We start from the raw sequence: 24,696 nt of genomic DNA, 5'->3' as shown, positions 1-24,696 counted from the left end.
TGTAGCATTACCATCGCGGGGTAACATCACAAACTGACTGTACTTGTCAATGATACAGGTAAGTGGTCTACATGTTCGGCTGTTCCCCTTTGTACTGTCTTGCTATAGGAATAATAGTGGGTGAAAGGGGAAAGACAAAGAAAAGAAGAGAATAGAGAGCAGAAGGAAGAAGATGGTGCACAAGAAGAAATTCATACTCGTGGTTCGAACTTGGCCTGCGAGGAAAAGCTTTGTGGGCAGGCGCCCTTCTTCAGTTGGGTTCACGGGGGTTCGTAGGGGTCCAAGGATTCATCCAGTGATACCTACATTCCCCTGGTTGCTGGTCTCCAGGGTGAGTTCCGCAGGGCGGTACTGTCTGCACCTCTGAGATAGGTCACCCAGTTGAGCCACCCCTTGAATGTCGCCTTAGCTGTATCCATTTTTACTGCCGAGGTCAGCAGGAGGTCTAGCAGGTCCTTGTCATGTTGTGAGTCTAGGTCAGTGGTTATAAACCCCGTGGCAAGGGTGGGGAATTCTGGTTTTAGTGTGCACCCCAGCATTTTTTTTATAAAAATGAATCTTTTCTCCCAGAACCTTCTAAGTTTGGGGCAATAGAAGATGAGTTGTGCTAGGTCCCCCTTTTCATTCACGCAGTTCCAGCATAGATCGTTTTCCCTGAGGCCTAGCGCTGCAGGTAGCACAGGGATCCAATAGGTTTTGTGTAGTAGTCAGAATTTTGTATGGGCCAGTGCTGGGGAGATCTTCAGGGGGAGGCCCAGAGGCGATTCAATTAGTGTTCGCTTAGTGTGGTGCTATGTTGTTTTGTCCAGTATTCTGCTTGTTTGTCATTGATATTGGCGTAGTGGCTTGTAGAGGTGTGATGCCTGGTGTCCTATTCTGTTGAGCTTTGTCATGTATTGTATGATTGACGGGTTGTGTTGTGCTAAGTTTGCCTTTCTCAGAGCTGTTCTGATTTTTAGGAATCTTTAAAGCTCAATGTTTGGCCGGTTATGTTTCTCTGTTAGCGTGCTGGATGTGGTGGGGTTACCTTCCTCTTCCAGCTGGGCTGGGTAGAAGAGTCCCATTTTCTTCCATGTCTCTAAGGATAGCGGTTTCCCCCTATATTTAATATTGGTGTTTGCCCACAAGGACTCCCACTTCGGGTTTTTTATACTGTATTCCATTTTTTTATTTATTTTGAGCAGGGCCACTTTTGTGATCTTGAATATTGGGTTGGAGGTATGTATGTGTTTGTTGGCTGTTAGGAGTACCATTGGCTCTAGGTTGTCTAGGTTGGCTCGCTCGATTAGTAGCCATACTGGTGTGTAGTCCTGAGGGTGTAACAGCCAGTACACTCCTTGTTTAGCTATGAATGCGGTTTGGAAGGCTCTGTAGTCTGCTAGGTTCAGACCCCCTAGTTTCTCGTCTAGTCCTACTTTTTTGACGCTTATTCTAGATATTTTGTCTATACATAGGAATGTATTAATCATCTTGTCCAGTTTGCGGTGAAAGTCGTTTGTGAGTATGAGTGGGAGCATGCTCAGTAAGTAATTAATCATCGGGGTAATCATCATCTTGACTGTTCCTATTCTGCCCCACCCTGGTACAATTTTGGAGGAACAGGACTCTAAGAGAGTCTTTGTCTTCCCTAACAGTAGTTTCTCATTTTGGTCTAGTGTGGTTTTAAGGTCATTGCCGAAGTGAATCCCTAGGTATTTGATGAAACCCATTTGGCAGGCCAGTTCCGATCCTCCCAATGCATCTTTAAAGTTATGGATGTTGAGGGATTTGCACTCAGGCTTGTCTTTGTTCAGGTATACCCTGAGTGTTTTGAGTAAGTTTCAATGGTTCCTATCAGTGCCGCGATGGAGCTCTTCGGTTGTTCTGTCACAATGAGGATGTCATCCGCATACGCGGCTAACTTGACTTCCACTTCATTGATGCAGACCCCCTTCACTTCCTCGTTGGCCTTGATGTCCCTCATTAGAGGCTCCATGGCCAGCAGGAATAGCGAGGGGGATAAGGGGCAACCCTGTCTTGTACCGTGCTGTAAGTCAAAGGGGTCAGTAATCACCCCATTAACTACAATGCGCTCTCTGGGGTCCCCGTATTGCGCCGTTACCTTCCTTGTGTATGCCTCCCCAAGGTTGAATGGCCGCATGCATGGTTCCAAGAAGTCCCAAGATACCCTGTCTAATGCTTTCTCAGCATCTAGTGTAATAGCCACCGCTGTCTATTCTGTTTTAGAGGTGCGTTCGAGTATGTGACATAGGAGCCTGGTGTTGTCGTGCGACATTCAGGTCTTTAGGAACCCTACTTGTGAGTTAGAAATCAGCTTTGGTAGAATGTTGTTTAGTCTCAGAATTTTAGCATATATCTTACAGTCCACATTGATTAAAGATATGGGTCTGTAGTTTTTGGGTAGTAGTGGATCTTTGTCTTCCTTTGGTATTACCTTCGACATGGATTGGGATACTAGTCTCTTCTCCGTGCAGTGGTTGAACACCTATTTTATGGTTGGCAGCAGGTGTGTTAGGAGTGCTTTGTAGAAGGTGGCCGTGTATCCGTCTGGGCCTGGTGCCTTGTTCTCTTTTAGGGATTTGACCGCCATCTCTATCTCAGCTGAGTTTATATCCTGCCCTAGCGTTTGAGCTTCATTGTTCGTTACTTTGGGGAGGCATAATCTGTCTAGATAGTTTGCACAGCCTTCTCGGTCTAGGGCTTCTCTTCTATAGAGATCATGGTAGAACTCTTGGAAAGTATGTAGAATTTGTTTATGCTTTGTGTGTGTGTTGTTGTGTGTGTCTGTGATTGATGAGATGGTGAACTGTCTTTGTTTATATTTTAAGTAGAAGGCTAGTTGTTTACCCGCTCTGTTTGCCTCGCAAAGATTAATTGCCTTATATTTGTTCACCCACAGCCTGGCCCCTTCGCTCAATATTTAGTTGTATTCATATTTCTTCCTAGTGAACTCTGTTAGTGTGCCCATGTTCTGTGTGTCTTCGGCGTGGGTCCTCTCTAGTCCTATGATGTCTAGCTCCATCTGGGTCAGTTGTTGGCTAGTGTTTTTGATGATTTTGGACTCGATGTTTATTATTGTTCCCCTGATTGTCGCCTTCAATGCGTCCCATACAATCCTGGGGTCAGTGTCCTTTGTGTCGTTGTGCGTAAGGTATTCCTTTATGGCCTCCTCTATTTTGGACATCACTATTGAACCTCCACCTACGGGGAATGCTTTATTGTGGCATCCACTCAGCTCTAGGCTAATGTACAAGTAGTCTGAGACTAGTCTAGGTGCAATGTCTGTGTGTTCTATTAGGTGTGAAAGTGGCCCTGTGATCAGTATGTAATTTATCCTGCTATATGAGTTGTGTGGACTAGAGTTAAAGGTGTAATCTCTAGTGTCCGCATGTTGGAGTCTCCATGGGTCTTTGAGATTGAGTCTAGAGCACATGTTCTTTAGCGTGTTACGTGCACTTGAGGGATGGGAGTGGCTGTGTGATTGTCTGTCAAGTATGTGTTCAAGAGCGATATTAAAATCTCCGCCCACCATCATGAGCTCGTTCTGCGGGGTGTCTTCTATCTTGCGTGATACCTCCTCCCAAAATGCGGAGTCGTCTGCGTTAGGGCCGTATATATTTGCCACGTGTATGTTTTCCTCCCCCCTCTTCAGGAGGGTTATCAGGATTCTTCCCTCCTCATCGTGTTGGTGTGTTTCTATTGTTAAGTTGGAGTTCCTAGTTACTAGAGTGATAAACCAGCGCTTCTTCCCTACTAACAGTGAGCAGGCTATTTGGGCTATCCAGATGGCTTTCATTTGTTTTGAGTCCTCTAGAGCTAGTTTTGTCTCTGGCAGCAGGATAATATCCCCCTAGGTCTTAGCTAGGTAGTCGAGTATCTTTCTCCTTTTGACTGGGTGGTTGAGACCCTTGACATTAAGGGAGACGTTCTTTAGGTTAGCCGCCAAGGTGAGTTTGTTGGTTTGTGTCATTCGCCATGGTGTCTACAGAGATCATATGACTTTTTTTGCTCGCTCAATTAATTATCTTTTTCTTAACTTTTTTTATTATTTTGGTGTTTTCTTACTTCTATTTTCTTTTTGTGGGTTTACTATTTTTATTGTAGATATTGGAGTATTTGTCAAGGACTTCTGCTACTAAATTATAGGTATATTTGTTTAGATTTGTTTTAATGTTAAGTGGGACACCTATATTTTAAGGTAAAAATGCATTAAATTTATGCTGTTATATTATGTGTAGCATTTTTTGTTCCTATGATTTTATTAATTGTATACTTTTTAAAAGTTAAAAATGACCAAGCTTGTGTTTAGAGCTATAAAGTGTTGGACTTTGAAGGGGCTGTACTTACTATCTCCAACGCAACATAAACACCAATACAGAAAGGGTCGGACTTTGTAGAGGTCAAACGTACTATTCTCGATACAACCAGGCCAACAGTAGAAAAGATATAGACATCTCAAAAAAGCACATTAACTATTCCCAAATCAAAATATTAAATCTGAATTACGTAAAATCAAAGGTAAATATATATAAACCTATATAATTTAATATTAAATTAAATAAATATTATCACTAAAAACTGAAAAAAACAACTCCTTAGGAAAGAAAGAAAAATATTATAATATATATCTACAATACAAATTTAAATTTAAAAAAACCCATAAATAAACAGGTAAAACATAAAGATGAGCATAGTAATTAATGACGCAGCTAATGTAAAAAATGTGCATGCAAATTAAGTATTCAATTAAACAAAAGTATATAAGGTCAATATAAATTATTTAAACACTTTGGTCTAGATTTACTAAGATTTGCGTTGGAATTGCATCACATGTGTGGCGCAGTACAAGGCACAATCCTTTTTTGCATTTACAAAGCCTCGCAAAGCCACTTTGCATGGTTTAGTAAATATATTATAAGTAAACCCAACGCATAGCATTGACTTATGTTAGTTTTTTTACTGTATGCACTAAATGGAGCATTTATCCACCCATCTATTTTGAAAAAAACACAGATGTAAAAGACTACATAGTGCACCTACCAGGCAGAGGAGAATATTTGACAGCAAACACAGAAAGAGGACTATGCTTCTGAGAATTGTTATTATGCAGGGAAGTATTTCTTTCTGCACAAAAGCAATCCTGCCCATAATGCAGGCACCATTGCACTATGATTCAAGGGTGACTGCATTGGTGCTAGGCAGCACACAGTGCATCAGCTCAATGGAAGAGTAGAAGTGCCCCATATCTTTGTAAATGTGGCACATCTTTGCTTCCTGACTTTCATGCAATACAGAGTGATAGGTTCCTCTGCTGCACCAAGTTACGTAAAATAATAGTAAATGTGCCTCTGAATTTACATAATTATTAAATGGTTTTATCAAATATAAAATAATAAATACAATGTAAAAATAATTAAAATACACTTAAAAACTGGCACCCTATTTTCCTACACAAGCAACAAACAATAAAAAAATAAAATCTAATTACCACCATGCATTTAAATATTCTACTAAACAAAAAATGTTCCCCCCACACAAAATGTGCCTATTTATAAACACATGAATGATATAAACAGTATTGAATTTAAAGCATTAAACTGATTACCTACTGGTGGTCGCCAATAGGTAGTTATACTTAGAACCAAGTAATCATAGGAAAATTGCAACATTCTATTCCCAATAACTTTGGCGCCGGTTGACGGATCTTCGCAAAACTTTCAAAACCTATGGCCTGCTCTGGCCGGCTCCTACCTTGAAAGTTTGGGGATGATTCGGCGAGCAGGGGCTGAGAAAATAGGGGGTTCCAAAACATGTTTTCCGCATGAAATTTCCCATAGGAAACTTTAGCTACGGCTACTGCCCGAACTGCTGAACAAAAATACACCAAATTTGGGAAAAAGGTAGCCCTTGGTTCAGAAATAACTCTTTTTTGTTACATGGTCTGAATCCGTTCAGTAGTTCCTGAGAAATTTGAAAAAGAAAAAATATCGATATCTGGTCGGAGCCTAATCACACATGTCATTGTGAGATCTGATTGGCTGTCTGCACTTCATCCTGGATTTGCTGGCAGCCATCTTGGGACCAATATACATGATAGTACCCCATTGAAATGCATTGTAGTAAATCGAAGATTTTGAGGGTTAGCAAAAGGAGAATCATAAAGGGTGATAACAGACTTTAGTTACATTAGAATTCATCTGTCGATGGTACCATACTAATTTCAGGAATTGTGGTGTTTTCTAAGGTGAATTTACCCTGTGAAAAACCTTCTGCTGGGATATCATGAATCATGTTTGAGAGAAAACTATTTTCACATGCCTGTCCCATAGAATTTTGGAAGGTGCTCCAGAAGCTCAAATGAGAGCATATTTTCTGTAAATTCACGTTATCTTTCTCAGTCATGTGATAAAGAAGTCTGACATTCTGAGTAAAACATGTACATCCTACAAGGGCAGAGACTGTATGCTGATTCCTTTGTGTTCTACGGCAGCTTCCCAGAACATTCTAAAGAACAACTAGAGCGCTAACAGCCTTACTCATGACAAAAGTATGGCACACCTTAAGCCATCTTGATTGGAATAAACTGGTAACACTTAAAATATTAAATTTTTAAAGGAAAAAAATGATGGGGTTCATTTTGTCATAGAAATAGTGGTTAGTGCTGTAGAAAGAAAAATGTGGACATGTTTCAAGTGTGATCTCAAATATCTTCTTGTTATATTTCAACAGGAGCAGTCTGTGAGTTGATGCCTTTGTGTTTTACTGCAGCTTCCCAGAGTGTTCTAAAGAACAACTAGAGCGCTAACAGTCTTACTTATGACAAAATTATAGCACACCTGAAGCCATCTTGATTGGAATAAACTGGTAACTCTTAAAACATTTAATTTAAAAAGGAACAAAATGAGGGGGTTCATTTTGTCATAGAAATTATGGTTAGTGCCGCAGAAAGAAAATTTAGGGCATGTTTTAAGTGAGATCTCAAATCCTCTTCTATTTCATTAGAAATGTCTGCCATGCAGACTGAAACAATCACTTTCAGTACCAGCAGTAGACTTCCAGTTAACTTCCTGGTGAGCAGTAGCTTCACTACAGTGATCTAATGAACAACTAGAGTGCTAACATTCTGAATTCATTGCAAATGTGTGACACATCTGAATGCCTTCTTGATGGAATCAAAGTCAAAAACTGAAAGCATTTCCTACTGAGGAGACTGCAGTAAACGAGAAAATTAGGAAACTTCACAACAAATAGGTCTCCCAAGACGGCCACCAGAGAAGAAAGAGCCCAAATGTAGCACAAATATCACCCAGATGTAGCCCACATATAGCCCAATGACAGAATTGTGCAAATAATATTTTATTTTTATATTTTCCTGCAGTTTTATATAGTGCAGACTGGTCAGGTATTGGAGCGTTACATCTTACTTGAATCCCTTATTGCTTATTTTGCACAAAGTACATGAGATTGATCTTGCAAAACATTGACCTTTACGATTCTGTTAACCTGAAGTTGCTCTGAACCGGGCTTTGTAACAACCATTTTTTACCTACTGGTTTTAAATAATTCTCACTGTATTGTATTAGGAAAGAGGATTTACTGTTTTTATGTACACTTTTATGATCTATTTTTCTAATTCAGATCGAATAAAGTTTAATGAATTCTATGGCAGGACGGAGGCAAGGATTATGCATATCTCTCCTCACTTTATTTGCATAGCAGTTCAATGAAAACGTAACACAACAATCATTAAACAAAAAGACTACACAACACATGAACAATTAGGGGGTAGTTTCCAAGGCAACTATAGTCCAATCACATCACAGTCCATTATTATTGTGACGTCCCTTCCGCTTCCTCTTTCTTCACTGCTCGTCAGTTAAGTGCATTCCTTACATACTTGGCTTAATCTGACGTTGTTTCTGTTTGTATAGCGGTTTCTTGTGCATGTTATTAGCATTATTGCCTTGGTATTCTTTCATATTCCCTGCGCAGCAGGCTCTTGCCCAAGCGCGTTCTCCCTCTCGCAGTTTCTCCAGTTGTGCATTCTGCGCGCGGTGACATCATGTCAGGCGCATCTGGTCCGAGCGAGGCACCTCGCCTAATTTTGACACCGCTACGCAGTGATTTTCCCACACGGCCACGTTAGTGACCAGCACCTTGTAGGGGTAATTGGTATTGCATCTCAAGCTATTCATATAACAGCTTTGGGGAAAGCCCAGGTGTTGGAGTACTGGCAGGGGGGCTGCCTTAAGGATTTTAAGGGCATTTGTTATGTGCTCACACCCTCTGCTATCATGTCTTCTCTAGAAGACCATTTTTTCTCCTCCTACCAGGAAGTGGAGTAGGAATGGCCCCCCAACTTCTCCCTCCAGCAGTGGACCAAGCCCTCCCTCTGGCTATTTCTAGGGAGCTGGCTCCTCTTAGGGATCAGGTTGAGAAGCTGGCAAAAAGCAAGCCTGGGGTGTTCAGTGACCCAGATCTGGTGGTGGCGGGTCCCAGCAGCTCCCATTTGGGGAATAAAGGGCTGTTAAGCGTAAAGCGGAGCACTTGGAAGGATTTGATAAACTTACGGAGACCTTCCTCGAGAGTGCGCAAACGCTAAAACATGCACCCTGCAGGGAGGAGGAGAAGCCCACAGAAAATTGTAACGCTGTCACCACTATTGTAGACCCCAACGGCCGGTTTCCCTTAGAGGGAGAGGGTGTATCAGAGGATGATTTCTCCTCCGATGAGGATAAGGACTCGGGCGTCCCTGGCGTCCAGAGTCCCACTCCTCTCAGTGGACCCCTGATGCCAAAGTGGCAGAGTATGTGGTGGGGAAAATCCATCAATCCCTTGAAAGGGAGGTCAGGAATAGGATGAGGAGAGAATGCCCCAGGCCCTCACTGAAGCGGAAGGTGGCTCAGTTGCCTGAAATTTATGAGAAACTATGTACCTTTTTCTCCAAGTATATGAGGGATCCAAAGAAAGGAATTGATAGGTTTTGGACGTGGTAGAGCCCTTGACCCAAATTATTCAATTAGCGGAGTTAGGATCCCCTTTGTCCACGGATACTGTGGCTGGTTGGGTGCACTACCCTTAACCCAAAAACACTACCGCTCCAATACCCAAACACCACTGCACTACCCTAAACCCTAAAACACTACCCCCAACATGACACCCTACACTACCCAAACATAACTGCACTACCCTAAACCCTAAAACACTACCAGCAGCACGACTTTCTACACTACCCAAACACCACTGCACTGCCCTAAACCCTAAATCTTCCCCAGCACAACTCTCTACACTACACAAACACCACTGCACTACCCCAAACCCTAAAACACTACCCCCAGCATGGCCCCTTCAATACACAAACACCACTGCACTGCCTTGAACACTAAAACACTACCCCAGCACTACCCCCTGCACTACCCAAACACCACTGCACTACCCTAAACCCTAAAACACTACCCACAGCATGACCCCTTACACTACCCAAACACCACTGCACTACCTGAAACCCTAAATAAATAACTACCCCCAGCATGACCCCCTACATTACCCAAACACCACTGCACTACCTAAAACCCTAAAACACTACCCCCAGCAAGACCACCTACACTCCCCAAACTCCACTACACTACCCTAAACTCTAAAACACTACCCCCAGCACGACTCCCTACACTACACAAACACCACTGGACTACCCTAAACCCTAAACAACTACCCCCAGCACAACTCCCTACACCACCCAAGCACCACTGCACTACACTAAACCCTAAATCTAGCCCCAGCATGACCTCCCACACTACACAAACACTACTACACTACCCTAAACCCTAAAACAATACCCCCAGCATGACCCTCTACCCTACCCAAACACCACTGCACCACCTTAAACCCTAAAACACTAACCTCAGCATGACCCCCTACACTACCCAAACACCACTGCACTACCCTATACCCTAAAACACAACCCCCTACACTACACAAACACCACTGCACTACCCTAAACCCTAAAACACTACTCTCTACACTGCACAAACACCACTGCACTACCATAAACCCTAAATCACTACCCCCAGCATGACCCCCTGCACTCCACAAACACCACTGCACTACCCTGAGTGGAAGAGTCTGAAAGGATCTAAAGGAGTTCTATTGTTGGACGGGACCACCTTAAACCTTAAAACACTAACCTCAGCATGACCCCCTACACTACCCAAACACCACTGCACTACCCTATACCCTAAAACACAACCCCCTACACTACACAAACACCACTGCACTACCCTAAACCCTAAAACACTACTCTCTACACTGCACAAAGACCACTGCACTACCATAAACTCTAAATCACTACCCCCAGCATGACCCCCTGCACCACACAAACACCACTGCACTACCCTGAGTGGAAGAGTCTGTTTGGATCTAAAGGAGTTCTGTTGTTGGACGGGGCCGGCGCGACACGTCATCAGAAAACATAGCTAATGAAAAGCGTCCTCCCTGAAGTGTGGAGCAGTGCCATGAGAGGTCAAGGAGTGTGCGTCCCACCGAGGTATGACTGTACCGCGGGACCCATGTACAGGAGGCAGAAGTGGCATCACAGGTCCTCTTGAAGACCGTTGTAGCACTAATTCTACATTTTGGTACTAGGGTATTTTAACTTTGTTGTTCCTGCCAAATACACAGAGAAGATCCTGTGTTATTCAGTGCCCGTGTTTCCTTTTTTGTGGGTTGTGGTGCTTGTCACTTTGCTGCCCCGCCGGTGCACACGACTGGGCACCCCAACTCGTGTGCCATCTGCAGGGCCTCTGCCCTAGGATCAATGGTTTCGGTTTCTGGAGTGGCAACATAAACAGTTGCTCTCAAAGGATTAGCCTGAACACTTAGTTGAATATCCCCTGCACCAGCATTCCACGGAAAATCTTTCCTAGCTCTCCCACGTCAACAAGGACGTCATAAAAGCACAGCTCCGCTCGTGAAACCGTATGATGTCATCGGAGCCATAAGAGGAGCTCATCGGCGTGCTGATGTCAGTTCCACCCATTTTTTCTGTGCCACCGAGGCAAACAGACGGACCGAGATATTTTCACATGTATACATAGTATAATAAATATGGCGGACAGGCTCAGCAAGACACTTGAATAAACACCCTGTAATTGCACAAAAATTGGGTTCAACTATTCGTTCTTTCTTGGCTGATTGTCGGATATAATTGGCGGCACAGGCTTGTGCCAGAACGAGTTCTGTCTCATATATATATATATATATATTCACTGGAAAAAACATAGGTTTCAGACACGTTATAGTTAGAAATTATCATTGAAAAAACCTTAGAAATGAACCGAAAAAAACATAGGTTTCAGGCATGTTATAGTTAGAAATTATCATTTAAAAAACCTTAGAAATTCACTGAAAAAACCATAGGTTTCAAGGGCGCTATAGTTAGTTGGACATTTCACTCGTACAAAACCATAGAAATTCCCCTGTTATAGTTAGTTCAGCTAACTATAACTCGCGCGCCCGCAATGCACTGGTGATGACACCACACATTACATCATTCATGACATGGTCAGTGACATCACTGTTCTATCCACTCATCCGATTCCTAAAACATTAGGAAAGGATGCAATTTAGTGAATTTGTATTTTTGAATTTTGTAATTCAGCAGGGGTAGTAGAAAAAGTAATATGTTCATTTATTTTATTTAGGAATGAGTCCAGAAATTGCTGAAATACTCTTAAAGGAGCTTTCTTTGAGAACCCTTCTGCCACTGCATCAGTGTTTTGCAAGTAGATGTAGGGAGCATACAAGCTGAACATATGCAGGAATGGCATATCTGGCACAAACCACCTCCTCTGTCTAATCAAACAGGGTGACTCTCTATGTAACAACATCCTGTCTTTTTCTGTGCCGTAAGCTCCCAGTGGCTTATTTATGAGAGCACTGCGTCATTTTTGCGCCACGAAAAGTGGTACATGCATGACGCAGGGCTCTCATAAAGATTTATGGAGCCACGCAAAGCCACCCTGCATGGCTTTGAGTGGCCTCATATATCATGAATAAGGCGACGCCGCGGAAATCGTTGTGCCACCTTACTTTGTACCCCTGAGGCGTTCCATGGGATTTGCTGTGTGTTTTCCCAAGCAACACCCATGGAATTTGACGCTGCCCCAGATTTACAAAGTGATGTAAACCTGGGGAAGCGCCTAATCCGTACTCTGTTAGAGGTGAGGCGTAACGTGGATAAATATGTTTATGTCTCCTCGTCTATTCCTCTTTCCATGTGTGCTGCAGAACGCCTCGTAGGATTGTTTTTGTGCCGAAACATGCCCCTTCCCGCACACAACCAATCCTGCATGCACATGAGTCACCTTTGCACCACGGTGCAAGGGTGCCTACGTTGGCGCTAAGCTGCCAAAATAATGCCAGCACAGACTGAAAGGACTGGAATGCACTGTATTGCTTAAATATGGTGCATTCCTGCCCTTTCACTTTGGTAGAGGGCTGCGCAGCAAGGTGCCTGCGCTGCCCTATGCCAATGCCACAAATGAGGCTCCCAGTGCACTCCTTTGTGCCACCATCAGAGAGAGCGTGGTGGCTTTCAGCATCTTCTTATACCTACTAGCTGTTAAACACTTGCGTTCACTTAACGGTGAATTACAAAAGCAACTTGACTGATTTACTATTGGCAATTTGCGAATCTTCAGTACACTGGAAAACAAAATAGCTAATATTAATCGCATTTGGGAAGAAACTGTTATTATTATTTTATTCGATTCTATCTACAATAGCAAACCCCTAAAACACAGGGGCAGATTTATGACCGACTTGCGCCACGTTTACGCTGCCGTTGCGTGACGCAACGGCGCGGAAAAGTGGCGCATCCCTGCACCCTATTTACAACGTGACGCATCTAGGCAGATGCATCACGTTGTAAAGCCCTGCGCCACATGAAACCTGCGTCAGGTTTCATGTGGGTGTTATGTCGCAGGGTGGGCGTTCCCTCGTAGGAAAGCCCCGTAAAACTAACGCAGTGAAATCTACAAGATTTCACTGAGTCAGTTTTACGAGGCTGCTGCGTCAAATCCTTACGCCTGCTTGAAGCAGGCGTAAGGAGTGACGCACCACGTTATGTATGGGTGGCCTCTGTACATTGCAGGAGTTGCGTCGCACTTGCGACGCTACTCCAGCAATGCGCTGCCCGTACACCACAAGATGCGTCACGCATCTGCCCTTCCTTGCACCATTGTGCGCCGCATTGTAAATGCGGAGCATCTGTGGTGCCGCAAGGAGGGAATTGGGTGACGCATCAGTTCTGGCGCATCCCTGCTGATTTGCAGAGATGCGCCAGAACTCATAAATCAGCCCCAATATTTGTAAACCGGTTGGCGACAGATTAACGCACCAGTATTTTTTTCACACATCCAAGCACAAATAACTATACCAGATTGAGTGTTTACTTACTCATGTTGAAAGAAAATGAATTTAAAAGCAAATTGTTACCACAGAAGGCTATCAATTATGATGTCGATTGCAGTGTAACCCATTAGGTCTTGATTTTCTTTGACAGAATTGTTATGTAATTATGGGTGGCATTACGTCGAATGAGTGTTAGCAACAGGCCTATGTACTCCTATGTTTATGCAGGGTATTAAATGACGCTTTCAGTTTGCAAGAAAACTAATCAGAAAACGTTGATGAGTTCCCAGCATCTGAATGGGAAAATTCCAGGCAATATTTGCAAATTCCAAAGGGGAATTAGTCAAGCAGACATGGTCCGGCCAGAAGCAGAAACATTGTATCCTTTGAAAACGAGCGTGATATGCTCAAGCTGTGCAAGAGCAGACAGACAGTTTTTGTACCCCTGCCTGAATTCTGGAAATGCTCTATTTATTTTCTCTCTATTGACTACTCGCATTCAAGCTCGACTGCCCTGTGCGGACCGTTGACGACCGCAGAGAGTGAAGAATGTCAAGCCATTCACTTTGTCCTGCTTCACTTGCGAGCTCCTTCACTGCTGCATGCACCGCTCGCTTCCTTTGTAGAGCACATTTGAAAACCCTTCAAAGTTAACGAGTGTGGTGCCTTCCAAAAAGCTTTCGCTAAATATAGCAGTGCCAGAGGTTACCTGGAGGCTACTCTGGCACGGTGAACTTTGTTTAACAACATTGTATTCCAATTTGCAAAGTGTTCATCCACATAACTTAAGGGGAAAAATACATATGAAATATAAATAATAGCACACACACCCTTTAAAACAGAGATTTTTAAAGTGTTAATAAATTCTGCTCTCTTGGTAATCGACTTGTTAATCTAAACACCCTACAATATTTTTAAATGGGGTCTTAATGCTGGTGCTGTCCAAGATGGCATCCTTTTCTTCGGGAGTTTATGCGACTTTGTTCTAAACACATATCAGGCCAAGACAAATGTGTGCATGCGCATAGAGCACTTGGAATATATGCCTGCACCCCTAGCTGCCCACTTGCACCAGCGTTTAGATAATTCACATGCCAAATTGTCAGTTTATGTACGTGGTAACTGCAGTGAAGGAGGCAAATGCACACATTTCCATTCAGTTAGTACCCACTCAACACTCTTTGCCTTCCATCCTAAAATACTTGGATAGTACCTCATGACAGTTATATCTACCTCTTGCTTCGGATGTTTGGGTGTCAGGGCCGGACTGGCCGTAGCAGGTACAGGGCATTTCCCTGGTGGGTCGCCAAGATACTTGTCGGTTTTGAGTCCCGGGGAGGCCATTTTTGTTACCTGGGGACGGCAATACCAGCCCCCTGTAACAAAATCAGCCGAAACCGGCCCAAGCAAACAGCCCGCCAGAAGCCCCACCCCCTTTCCCCCGGGGCAGGCCCAGCAGTTTGACGGGGCAGGTTTTGGTTCCCAGACCGGCCCTGTTAGGTGTAGGATAAATGAGAATAAATAATCATGCAGTAACAAAATATATATTTTTAACAAACCTTATTGCATTGGTGTTACAGAAAGGTGGAAAACAATAATTATCACAATGTATGCTAAAGTGATAGATTTGACAAACAGTTTGAAAGAGAACCGAAAATCAATCAGACTTATAAAGCAATTGTTGTGACCCTTTATAGAGAAGTAGATGGAAATAGGTACCAGAAGCCCAGTGGTCAGTTGAACTAGATGTCTTTCTCACACTAAATCAAACATTTTATGCTGAGGTACATCTGCAGCGTTTTAATTAATTATGGATTTGCCACATTGGTCACCCAATCCATCGTCTAGTACTGCATAATTTGCAGATTTTACCGAAAAACTTTTGTTTCTAGCTCAAAATAATACTAAAATTGTGGGGACACATGCTGCTGTGCAATGGAAGTTGAGTGGTCACCTTTCTGTTGTCTTTTGTTTTCTGTGAGTGTTAAACTGTTACTAATGAGGTGGAACCTTTGCCCAAACAGTATTAAAGTGTAGAAAGACACAAAATTTTGCCACATTAGGCTGCATAATTTGCCTTTTCTCACTGCATTATTTGGTAAAACCCTGACGCACAATTTAGCCCTCGCCTGTTGCAGAACTCCGGTGCCTCTGGGTACTGGGAAACAGATCAGGGAAGAATCAAGGCGATTTACAGAGGTTAGCCCTGTGAGACTAAAAAGATACAGTAGTTATTGTAAAGATACAGATATGTAACAATAGTGCAAAAGCAGAAATGCTGGTGGAGGGGGTATTGGCATACTTACCTTTAACCACAGCCAAATGAATAATGTGTTGATGATGCCCTCCAATGTTTTGTCCGTACTCTCTCAGTACAATCACCTGATCTCAGCTATGAAGATGGTACATGATAATTTCCTGCTTTGGTTCAAAGAATTTCAGAAATTGTATTGCATTTTGTTTTTCTTCTTAAAAATGTTGGCAGGAATGGACCCATGGAAGGGAATCCTGATGAATCCCGAATGAGGGATCTGACCGTTAATGTAATGCAAAGTAGTATGCAGAGTTGGACTGCAAACCAAAATCAACCTAAGCTAACCGTTCACACGAGTCCCACACTTATGGGGGCTGCTAGTAGAACGGGGACATGGTGCATGTTTGGCTACAGTTGAAGGCAACATTGTTTACGCAATAATGCTAGACTAGGATGAGGTCCCATGTAATTACTAGTGGCTGGAATTAATCCAAGCTTTCTATACATTTTTTTGTATATTTCAGTGTGATGCACAGCTGGGATAGGTTTGCCTGGACTTGGGTCCCATGAACATTTTACCACTGGAAGCAAGCTCTAAATGACTGATGGGCCTTATAACTGCAAATCGTGTCCTGGGTTGCTTGTGTTCTGGTTCAGGGAGGACCTTGCCTGGCAGTTCTGGCTGACTGCTCCTATTAGAGCAGGAGCAAGACGGATTTGCATATGGCGGGTTCCAAACTAAGATGGCATGGTACTCAAAATATTGATGGATTGGGGTGCTGCCCCAAGCAAATACCAGCGGATGAGATTAATTCAAGCAATTCATACATCACTTTTGTGTATATTTCAGCATGGTTGGGTCATGCCTGTCCATGCTGCGCTGGTAGCAGCCCTCAAGTCTCTAGCCTCAGGGGGAATATCAGAGTTAGAGAATGGCAATCTGTGCCTGGTGACATATCTCAAAACTCCATGTAAGTTTAGACATCATTAGCATGTGCATAACTTGTGACATTTCTTCTCTCTTTCTGAGCATCACTTCTATGGAGCAAATAACTTAATCATCCTGTGTCTACATAAAGCAAAAAATAAAGGTGTCCATGTGTAATATAAAGTGGTGCTCATGTAAAGTGCTCTAAATCTTTGGGTCGAGTTTACTCTATATAAAACTGCAAAGTAAAAATAAGAAAACATTTGCAGAGTGCCCGCTTGATAAAATTAAAAGAATGAATGTGATCACTCATGTTCAGACTAATTGTTTAGACAGTATTCTGCTGTGTTTGCAATTTACTTTTGGGATTTACTATATTCTGTATTTCAAGCGCTCAAATAAAATCACATTAAAACCTGCATTAGAATTTAAAAACCTCTAAAAATCCTTCTTGCTCACGGGAAATGTGAGACCATTTGTCCAGCAAAGGTCACAGTCATTATATTTGTGGTCCATGTGCCTATGAATTGACAATGTGACATTAAAATGTAGGTAAACCTCAATAATGTCTTTTTATTTGGCATATTAGACCAAAAGAGGAAGCATGCTTATGAAACCTGCTTTTCCTCATTATTAAGCATTATTATTTTCTGCTGCCACAATTAATAGCTGTTATTGCCCACCTTGCAATTATGGGTTTCTACAAAAGGTGCAGGCACCGGGCAATCCCCGGTGCGCTGCATGGGTGGGGGCCGTTTTTGGGCCCCAGGGGGCCGTTTTTGTAACAGGGCTGTTTTTGCAGCATAGTTGCAAAATCGGCCCTGTACCAAAATCGGCCGAAAACCGGCCCCGGAAATAGCTCGGCTGCACCTCTAACCCCCCTGAGTGGGGAGGGAGGCTGGACGAGCACTTTGCCAGGGCTGGTTGTGGTTCCCAGTCCTGCCCTGAAAAGGTGTAGGGTACATACATAAGAGAAATGAATAATCTCGATATATGGAAATATGGCTAAGAATTTCCATCCCTTCAATATCATTCTCACACTTAGACACATATGCTTACTTATGCAGATTCGGAATACATCACACGTTTTAAGAACTCATATTGTATGCCTTCTAATTTGCTAAACATATCTCAAAATCACATATAGTGGGCTAATTTTGCATTATAGTAAACTCCTCTTCAGGGTATTTACATACTCTGTTAATTGCTTGTCCCACAAGTATTTTCTCAAAATAAAGCTAAGTACATAATACGATGAAGGTCAATTAAAACCTGTTAATAGCAATAGGGTCAATAAGCCTATTAACACCCATCCAATAATGTCAACCGAGACACACAAATAAACAAGCTCACTGTCTATGTCTGCTTTATGTTCTAATACCAAACCTGCAAAAAGAACAGATGATGGACAGAATGCTAAATGAATCGAACATTCACCCCCAGTCACTGATCTGGGTTAAATCCATCATTTTTTTGCATACCATGCTATTCCAGTTTAGACCTATCCATACGCAAATGAGTCTTTGACTCTGTTACTCATAGGAACAGTCCCGCCCAGACTGCAAAGTAAGATCCTCCCTGGACTGGAATCAAGCATTCTGGGACCGGTTTTGGAGCATGACCCCTCAACAGCCAGGCTAGCATGAGTCCAGTGGCACAGTGAGCCCAGGACCCACATCTGGGCATAGGGAGAAGTGTGGCTCACTGATTAGAGCGGCAGACCCTGATGCAGAGGTCTGACCCGGGACCAGGGTTCAATTCCCGACGCGGCAGGGTCCTGAGCCCAAAAATGTCCACAGACTCGATAATTCTCGCCTCGGTGCCTATTCTAATCATGGGGTCCCACGCTGCAACTCTGGGCAATAGCTTGCTTAATCTCCACTACGGCGGCCCACCCGCTGTGGGATGCCTGGCTTTCACCTTGGGGATGCCCAGTAGGGGTTATCTCACAGGGAAAAAGCCAGGACGGGTTCCCAAGGCAAGCGCCTTGATGCCTTCGGGTGATACGTGCGCTATATAAGTCGCAATACATTTACATTTACCTGGCACACTTAGGGTGAAAAAGTAAAAGACACACATGTGATGTACGGAATGAAGAGCAAATCAAACATGTACCCCCAGTCAAGTGATCTGGGTTAAATCCATTGTTCTTTTGCTCAACATGCCACCCTAATTTAGTCCCAGTTATATGCAAATCAGTCTTGACCCTGTCTCTCATGGGCACAGTCCGGCCCGAACTGCAAAACCAGATCCTCCATGGACTGGAAACAAGCATACTCGGACCAGTTGCGGCCCTCACCCCTCATCAGCTAGGCTTGCTTGAATCCAGTGGCACAGTGAGCCTTGGACCCACTCCTGGGCATACCTGACGCACTTGGGGCGAGAAAGCAAAAGACCCACTGCTGTTCAGTATTAAAGTGCAAGTGCTCCTATTGTAGATTGTATTATGGATTGGTGTTTCCATGATTGGCATATTTGATTTACTGGTAAGTCCCTAGTAAAGTGTGCTGAGAGTGCCAGGGCCTGTAAATCAAATACTGCTAGTGGGCCTGCAGAACTGATTGTGCTACCCACACGATCAGCCTTTCAAAGGATTATCAGGCATGTCACTGTAGTGTCTAAGCGCAATTGTTACTGCCATGTCAACTTGGCAAGTGCAACCACTTGCCCCACCCTAACCACCCCTTTTATTACATGTGAGTCACCCCCAAGGTAGGCCCAAGGTACCCCTATTGGCAGGCTGCAGTGTATTTGAAAGGTAAGACATATCCTGGTGTTAGTGACATGTCCTGATAGTGAAATACCGTATATTGTGTTTTTCACTGTTGAAAGGTTATCTGTCCTATAGGATAGAATGGGGAATACTTGTTAACATTTTACAAGTATATCTTCCCTTTGGGACAAGATAGAGAAATGGAGTTTAGTATGCCTAAACTCAGAATGTAGAAATGCATCTTTTAGTAAAGATGATTTTTATGTTCTGTGTTGGAAAATACTACTTTTAGAAAGTAGGCCTTTTCTTGCTTAGCTATCCTGTGTGCCTCTGCTGAGTTGTGAATTAACTATCTGGCTTTGGAGTTAGAGGGGCTGGGGATGTGCATTGTCTTCAGACAGCCACTGAGGGGCAATGTGTGTCCTGCCTTTCCTGGATGAGTCAGGGCTGTACTGAATAGACCTGGGCTTCATTTAGAGTAGTGAAAGGATATTTCCTTGCACCTGAATTGGCCTGTCCTGCCTTGAACAATGCTGTCTCCACCTTCTGCCAGGAAGCTGGGCCAGAGAGTAACAAACTTGTTTGGACTGAGAACAGATACTCTCTGACAAAAAGAAACTGAGTATAAATATTGCGGGCCAGAACTTTAGAACTCGCTTAGATAAAGGAAACTGCCAAGAGGAAGAGCTGGAAGAACTGCCAGGAGGAGTACTGCCCCTTTGCTGTGCTGTTGCTTTGCTGGGTTGGCCTGCAGGTGCTTCTTCTGCTTTGGGTTGTGATAGGACTGGACTGAACTTTCTTCAAATATCGCTGAATATCTCCAAGGGCTTGAAATAGAGCTTGCCTTCTGTTAACAAAGTCTCAGGGACAGCAAAGACTTTGCTTATTTCTTGGTACTGCATCTGGAACTGTGGGTTTCAGTTGCCACAGAGGGGGAAAGCAGCTGACATTGTCACCGACACCGCAGTGGGCTCCGTGCCCTGACAGCACCACAAAGGGCGCGCCACACTTCGCACCACAACCTCACCAACGATAACCTTCACGCCCACCACTGAGCCACTGCTTGCACAGCGACCTGTGGACACTGCACTCTGCACTGCGTTGCTTCACTCTTCTGCCATGGTTTCACCAACAACGTCGCTGCACATTGACACCTGTGACTGCACCATGGTTTGGGTGCACCGTTTGTAAGTCAAACAATGCACCACCCTGTCCCACACTGCCATCTGGGCTGGCTGACACCATCTCTCATCAACCAGCACTGTCACTTGCACCGTGACCTGTCAGCACCGCCACGAGCACCGCCTCACTCAGCTCCCCAGCCCTAGTCTCACTGACAACATTGGACGACAGTCACCGAGCCGCTGCCTGCACCGCATCTTGAGGGCACTGCACGCCGCACTGCTATGCTTCACATCGCAACCAAAATGATTGCTCCGAAAGGCCTGCACCGACGCAGTCAGAAGGAACCAGAGGTAATGTTTACAAGTTTGTGGACACTACTGCCCGTCCACACTGAAGCAGTCAGCTGGAACTGATGGATTCTGTTGTTTTCAGCACTGCAGTAGCACCGGACAGAGCTACCGGATTCAAAGAACTGCATTTTAAAGTAATTCTTCCAAAATGGACCTGTATGATTACTGTATGTTGGACTTTTAACATTTTGGTCTTGTTTGCACAGATAAATATTGGTTATTTTTCGAAATCTGGTCTGGTGTCCTTTTGTAGTGTTTTAAAAGTATTACTGTTGGTTATGTGCAAATGCTTTACACGCTGCCTCTGAGAGAAGCCTGAATGCTCATGCCAAGCTACCAAGGGGGTGAGCAGGGGATAATTTCAGCAGAGTGTCCCCCTTATCCTGACTAGAAGGAAGGGTCCCAATTTGGACAAAGGTGCAAACAATTGCCAACTAGATACCCCATTTCTAACAGTTGTCATTACCACATTGTTGTCCCTTTTCTTGCTGGTTCCTTGCAACATATTTCCTTCCCTGCCTTCCCCTAACCCCTCTTGTGTTTGCCACATTCTCCCCCTTCTCCTTGTATTTCTTTTTTCTTTTCCTTTGTCCTTATTTCATTTCTTTCCCCCTTCTCCACCTCATTCTTTATCTTTTCCTCCAGCTTTTCATGATTCCTTCTACTTTTCCTTTCCTTCTTTCCTGCTTTCCAACTCATAACATCTGCTATAAGTGAATTTGGGTAGGCCGTATACCCAAGACAGCCGCCGTAGTTGGCTGGCTAATGTTCAACAAGTACCAAAGGAAAGAAGAACATGCCGTTCCCTGCATGTCCTTTCTGACTTCTTAGCTTTCTGATGCAGATGCCCCAAGTGCACTGCAATGCAAAGTGATGACCGCATGGGATTGTGTTTGATTCTGCCTTGTATACAGAGACATGATGACAAGTGATCCAATTGAAGTACCAACATAATACTTCATTTTGAGATTACACAAGTGTACGGGGCACATTGGTACAGTGAATGGTGTTGGTGTTTATAATATTGATTTGTTTACCAAGTATGTTTACATGGTATGATGACCAACTTTGCATATAGGTTGCCTGTTATTATAGTAGACAGGAATATATGACAGGGTGAATGTTCACGGGTAGTAGGTATACCTTTGCACAATCCGGGACAGCTTATTATATTCTTAAGAGTAGAAGCGTGGATGAGTGCACCATGGGTTAGTGAGGTTGGTTTAAGACATAGGCAAAAAGTATCTATGCTCCAAAATCTTTATTATGGCATATTTATTTTCTTTATTTGGGATCCAGAGACCAACTAATAAAGACCACCCCAGCACATGAATGACAAACACTGCTTGGAGGTAGGTTTTTGCTCATTATGTAACAGTTCACTAGGACAGATATGTCTAATATATGTATTAAAGCAGCCTTCTTCTGCACCAATAGGTGTTGCCCCAGACAGCAATATTATGTCCTGAAGGGATCCATGTAAATTGTGTGAAGGGTCAGTACATCAACATTTTTTGTAGTGTTTGCCTTATGTTCAATCGGTTCAAGACAGTAATCAGTGAATGTACATCGAACTGTTGATTTATATGTAACTTTGAGACATCTTGGCTGTATATATGTATCATAAATGCCGCACATTACTGCACCTTTGAGGACTGGGTCATCTGCAATAATTCTGTTTATATATGCCAAAAAATACCTATTTTGAAAAATAAATGGAGCAAATTGGTTTTATTGTTAAGAGAGAAAGTGATATTGACTGTACAACAAAAGAGTACCCGGTCCATTTAGCTTGTTCTCACTTTGTACCCTGGCTCCGTTATTTGGCACGCACGTTAGATCCTGGGTATTCTTTTAATCTTACTGCAGGAGGCATATATAAATGATGTGCATCCGCTATTAGATATTTCTAACAGCTTTTTATGACTCCAATACCTAGAGGAATAGGGATAATATCACATTTCAACATGAAAAAAAATTCTTAATAGGAGCTCCAGCAGGAGCCCAACTCACTTTGAAAGTTTACCGTCAAGTGAGTAAAAACATGTTGATAAAAATACCACTGCAGTTTCCATGGATCTTTTGTCCTTGAAACAAAGATGTCAGATAGTGTATACAAAATAAAATGTGTGTGGGCCCAGTGCTAGATTGAAGTGAGTAAAAAGTGCTTCAGCTGCAATACTGTTGTTTTCTGATAAAGTGTTATTCTTACCGCAAGGGACATTAACAAATTATTTGCATTCACTGTTAGGTAATTTTAACAGTATTTGGTTCCCATGACTTTAGTGCCTGTAGAAATAGGGTTAGTATCTAATGTGTATGTGAAAACGTCTCCTTATAAGATCTCATGTATAGGAACCCAACAGAGCTTTGAAAATTGTCAGGCGGGGTAGGAACAGACCCGGGGATACAGCACATTATTGCAATGGCTGGAGGTATTGTCTTCTTGAAAGAAAGATGTCAAATAGTGTCATTTAGCCATCCCATAATAAAGACATTTCTGAATTGTCCCCTCTTTATCATAGCACATAAACATCCACATAATAACTTCAGAATCCAGCTGGTCAAACTTAGAAACATTAGACAATTGTTGCAAACTTTGATCAAAAATCCACTGATCAAACCTTAATCTTCCCCCGTATTTACTCCCCCACTTGCCTGATATCAGCTACAAAAATGTTTGGCCACATCATGTTTGACTGCACCTTGACTCTGAAATAGTTCATACCAGATTCTCACAAAAAGCGACTTCACTGCCACGTACCTTGCATATTAACTCAACAACTCTAGTACTATTAGAGATTGTGTCAGGACACCCCTCCTGTCCTGTTGGTACCAACTTTCAAGAAGTAGTGCACCCTAAAATAATCTGGGTTTGGAAATGTACCTAAGATCTGGATTGCACTTCCCACCCAGATGAAAATTGACCTCCCTTTTCCTATTTTCAAGAAAAGCATAAAAAAAATCTCATTTTAACAGCCACTAAAACAACAGATATACTGTATCAATTGTAGGTTATTGCTGTGTTTGTGCTCATGTTAGTTTCAGTGCCAGGTTATGTAGTGGATACTGACTTCAAATCCTTCGACTCGACTGAAATATTAGTTTGAATTGGGAAGGGAGCCAGCCCCCCTTCCGTAGCCCCGCCGAGATCCTGAACTCTAAATGGTTTATTTTGTTGTCATTTTCCAGTTTTCCCCCGTTAGCCCTGTTCCTTACAAGTGGCTACAAACCCGGCTGGCTGGTTATCTGAATGTGGAATCCGCTCTTGAAAGGCCCCGGCCCGCCTGTTAACACAATACTTGTATCCCGCAATCACAGCCCGCGGAGACAAAATAACAATTCATCTGGAAAACAAGATTAACTCATTTAGAGGCCGGCAGTGATCAGAGAGAGAGAGCCATGTTGGTGTTATCTGTCTGAGGGAAAGCGCACAGATTTGCAGGCCATTCCGGTTCAGAGGTTCTTGTAGCGGGTCCGGCTCCTTGAAAGTAATTGGACCCTGTCAGGGCATGCCTTTGTGAGATATGGATATCACAAAGAAACCCTACTAATCTCTGACAAATCCCCCTCATCTGATAATGATTGTGCGCGCATTCGCTTTGTTAGGACTTCTCCAACTCACTGTTCACCCTGTGCATGTTTTCCCTGTGCTTGCAGCAAATGTACAAACAGCGCTGGCATTTCCGTATTTTTAACGCGTGTTAAAACCTGCTGCGTACTCGCGTTGCTCTCTAAAGCCTTTCCTCCGACTCCATTTATAAAGAGTGGTTGTATTGGATTATTTCACTTCTATTTGCTTTTATTTTACCTTGTCACATTGATTAGTAATTCACTTTCATGGTTACTATGTGAGTAAATGACGAATGTATGACGTTACTTAGCATGCCAATACTTCGCATGGTTTTACTGCGAT

The sequence above is a fragment of the Lissotriton vulgaris genome, chromosome 12 (genome assembly GCF_964263255.1).
Source record: "Lissotriton vulgaris chromosome 12, aLisVul1.2, whole genome shotgun sequence".
NCBI lineage: Eukaryota > Metazoa > Chordata > Amphibia > Caudata > Salamandridae > Lissotriton > Lissotriton vulgaris.
Note: the sequence above shows the minus strand (reverse complement) of the source record.